Source organism: Arachis hypogaea, chromosome 10, assembly GCF_003086295.3.
Source record: "Arachis hypogaea cultivar Tifrunner chromosome 10, arahy.Tifrunner.gnm2.J5K5, whole genome shotgun sequence".
NCBI classification, from domain to species: domain Eukaryota; kingdom Viridiplantae; phylum Streptophyta; class Magnoliopsida; order Fabales; family Fabaceae; genus Arachis; species Arachis hypogaea.
The window spans coordinates 66,512,661-66,517,254 of record NC_092045.1 but is presented as its reverse complement, the minus strand read 5'-3'; positions in this window follow the sequence as shown (position 1 = coordinate 66,517,254).

Genomic DNA, 4,594 nt, shown 5'->3' with positions numbered 1-4,594 from the left:
CCACTCGTCCCCATACACCCACCTACCTTCAAAATTCAAAATCTCTTTCCCACCCAATCCCACCCATATAGCCGAATACACACATCCCTCCATCTCCTCCATATCTTCTTCTTATTCTTCATCTTTTCTTTCTTCTCTTGCTCGAGGGCGAGTATTTTGCTAAGTTTGGTGTGGTAAAAGCATAGCTTTTGTTTTTCCATAACCATTGATGGCACCTAAGGCCAGAGAAACCTCAAAAAAAAGAGAGAGAAAAGGGAAGACAAAAACTTCCACCTCTGAGTCATGGGAGATGGAAAGACTCATCTAAAGGGTTTATAGCTCAGTGGTAGAACATTTGACTGCAAATCAAGAGATCCCTAAGATACCTCAGGGGATAAATTGTCCTCCACACAATTATTGGGAGCAACTAAGGATAGGAGCACCAAAATTACTAGGGATCATCCAACAGAAGCAAGGAAGAGACATAAAGGAGCTCAAAGAACACCATTGGTTCTTCAAGAAGGCGCCACCCTCACTAAGGTGGACTCATTCCTTGTTCTTATTTCTCTGTTTTTCAATTTTTATGCTTCATGTTTATCTATATTTTGTGTTTCTACTTCATGATCATTAGTGTTTAGTAACTATGTCTTAAAGTTATGAATAATTCCATTAATCTTTCACCTCTCTTAAATGAAAAATGTTTTAATCAAAAGAACAAGAAGTACATGAATTTCGAATTTATCCTTGAATTTAGTTCAATTATATTGATGTGGTGACAATACTTTTTGTTTTCTAAATGAATGCTTGAACAGTGCATATTTTTGATCTTGTTGTTAAAACTGTTGGCTCTTGAAAGAATGATGAACAAAGAGAAATGTTATTGACAATCTGAAAAATTATGAAAATTGATTCTTGAAGCAAGAAAAAGCAGTGAAAAGTAAAAAGCTTGCGAAAAAAAATGGCAAAAAAAATAGAAAGAAAAAGAAAAAGCAAGCAGAAAAAGCCAATAGCCCTTAAAACCAAAAGGCAAGGGTAAAAAGGATCCAAGGCTTTGAGCATCAATGGATAGGAGGGCCCAAGGAAATAAAATTTAGGCCTAAGCGGCTAAATCAAGCTGTCCCTAACCATGTGCTTGTGTCATGCAGGTCCAAGTGAAAAGCTTGAGACTGAGTGGTTAAAGTCGTGATCCAAAGCAAAAGAGTGTGCTTAAGAGCTCTGGACACCTCTAACTGGGGACTCTAGCAAAGCTGAGTCAGAATCTGAAAAGGTTCACCCAGTCATGTGTCTGTGGCAATTATGTATCCGGTGGTAATACTGGAAAACAAAGTGCTTAGGGCCACGGCCAAGACTCATAAAGGTAGCTGTGTTCAAGAATCAACATACTTAACTAGGAGAATCAATAACACTATCTGAAATTCTAAGTTCCTAGAGATGCCAATCATTCTAAACTTCAAAGGAAAAAGTGAGATGCCAAAACTGTTCAGAAGCAAAAAGCTACACGTCCCGCTCATCTAATTAGAATTAATATTCATTGATATTTTGGAATTTATAGTATATTCTCTTCTTTTTAACCTATTTGATTTTCAGTTGCTTGGGGACAAGCAACAATTTAAGTTTGATGTTGTGATGAGCAGATAATTTATACGCTTTTTGGCATTGTTTTTAGGTAGTTTTTAGTAAGTTCAAGCTACTTTTAGGGATGTTTTCATTAGTTTTTATGTTAAATTCACATTTCTGGACTTTACTATGAGTTTGTGTGTTTTTCTGTATTTTCAGGTAATTTCTGGCTGAAATTGAGGGACTTGAGCAAAACTCTGAAAAAGGCTGACAAAAAGACTGCTGATGCTGTTGGAATCTGACCTCCCTACAGAACTTCAAATGGCGCGCCCTCAACGGCGTTGGAAAGTAGACATCCAGAGCTTTCCAGCAATATATAATAGTGCATACCTTATTCGGGAATTAACGACGTAAAGTGGCGCTCAACGCCAAGTACATGCTGCTGTCTGGAGTCAAACGCCAGAAACACGTCACGACCCGAAGTTGAACGCCAGAAACATGCTATAACTCGGCGTTCAACTCCAAAAGAAGCCTCAGCTCGTGGATAGATCAAGCTCAGCCCAAACACACACCAAGTGAGCCCCGGAAGTGGATTTATGCAACAATTACTTACTCCTGTAAACCCTAGTAGCTAGTTTATTATAAATAGAACTTTTTACTAGTGTATTAGACATCTTGGGACGATTAGTTCTCAGATCATGGTGGTATTCGGCCATGCCTGGACCTCTCACTTATGTATTTTCAACGGTGGAGTTTCTACACACCTTAGATTAAAGGTGTGGAGCTCTGCTATACCTCAAGTTTCAATACAATTACTGTTACTTTCTATTCAATTCTCTTTATTCCTATTCTAAGATATTCGTTGCACTTCAACTTCATGAATGTGATGATCCGTGACACTCATCATCATTCTCACCTATGAACGTGTGTGACTGACAACCACTTCCGTTCTACCTTAGGCCGGGCGCATATCTCTTAGATTCCCCAACAGAATCTTTGTGGCATAAGCTAGATAGATGGCGGCATTCATGGGAATCCGGAAAGTATAACCTTGTCTGTGGTATTCCGAGTAGGATTCCGGGAATCTGGAAAGTCTAACCTTGTCTGTGGTATTCCGAGTAGGATTCCGGTATTGAATGACTGTGACGAGCTTCAAACTCCTGAAGGCTGGGCGTTAGTGACAGACGCAATAGAATCAAGGGATTCTATTCCAACCTGATTGAGAACCGACAGATGATTAGCTGTGCTGTGACAGAGCATAGGACCATTTTCACTGAGAGGATGGGATGTAGCCATTGACAACGGTGATGCCCTACATACAGCTTGCCATGGAAAGGAGTAAGAAGGATTGGATGAATGTAATAAGAAAGTAGAGATTCAAGAGAAGCACAGCATCTCCATACGCCTATCTGAAATTCTCACTATTGATTTACATAAGTATTTTGATCCTATTTTATTTTCTGTTTATTATTTATTTTTGAACTTATCATAAACCATTTAATCTGCCTAATTGAGATTTACAAGGTAACCATAGCTTGCTTCATACCAACAATCTCTGTGGGATCGACCCTTACTCACGTAAGGTATTACTTGGATGACCCAGTACACTTGCTGGTTAAGTTGAACGGAGTTGTGACCATACATAGTTGTAAAACATGGTATTGGCATCATGTTTTTGGCGCCATTGCCAGGGAAAGAAAAAGCAATGTATTTTACAAAATGCAATAACATATGAATCACAATTTCGTCCACCAAGGCTCTCCATTGGAAATGATTCTAGCCACTTGGATGCTTTATCCCTTGGAGAAAAAGGGAATAAAATCAACCTGTAGGGATCAGGATTAACTCCATTTGACTTCACTGTATCACAGATCCTTAGGGAAATAGTGAGATTCTGATTCGGGTCTTCCTGGGCACTTCCTCCGAAATAACAATTGTTTTAAACCAGAGTAATGAGTTGAGGCTTTAATTCAAAATTGTTGGCTTGGATGGTTGGCTTTAGAATACTGCTCCCACAATTCCCAAGTTTGGGATTAATGTAGGAGCCTAACATTCTCCTCTCTTGTGGTGCGTGATTAGCTACACCTTCTCCAGTGTGGTTATGGACCTCTTCCTCCATAGTAACGTCTAGATCCTCCTCCAAAACTTCTTCTCAAACTACTCTCTTGCCTCTTGCTTCCCTTTGATCGGGGTAAAACTTGTCTCTCAACAAATTCCCATTCGGCAAGTGTACCGAATTTGTCGTCAAGTAAAAACTCACAATAGAGTGAGGTCGAATCCCACAGGGATTGATTGATCAAGCAACTTTAATTAGAGGAGTGTTCTAGTTGAGCGAATCCATGAATAGAGTTGATAATTGCAGAAATTAAAATAGCATGAAAGTAAATGACTGAAAGTAAATTGCAGAATTGTAAATGGGAATGGGGGAGTTGCTCATAAAAGTAAATTGCAGAAAATAAAGAGAATGGGTAAGATTAGAAATGGGGAGTTCATTGGGCTTAGGAGATGTTGCATTCTCCGGATCAATTTCATTTTCATCTCTTCCTCAATCAATGCACTCATTGATCTCCTTGGCAATCTTAAGTGATTGAATCACAACTTCTTGCAATTCAGTCTCTCAAATCTTGATCAATAGCCAATTCCTTGGTCAATTGCTCATGAGAAGAGATGAAGTGTGGTCACTGATTATACCATATGCACTTCCCAAATCAAGTGCTTAGAGGGTTATAGCCACATACCCATCCACACTCAATTTGGTCCAGCATGAGAAAAGATTTCTAGCTAATCTCTTCATTCCTCTTTCAAGGATCCGAAGAGATCCATGTTTGGATAGCTTCTTTTCCAAGATCACTATCCAATTGGATGAAGATCGAAAGCTTTCAAGTAAAATCAAAAGGAAAGATAGAAGAAGAACAAGAAAATTAGTATTGATCCATCAAATTACAACAGAGCTCCCTAACCCAATGAAAGGGGTTTAGTTGTTCATAGCTCTAGAAATCAAAATCAAAGATGGAGAATACATCCTAAAACTAGAAGTGCAAAGAAAGTAAATATAAAG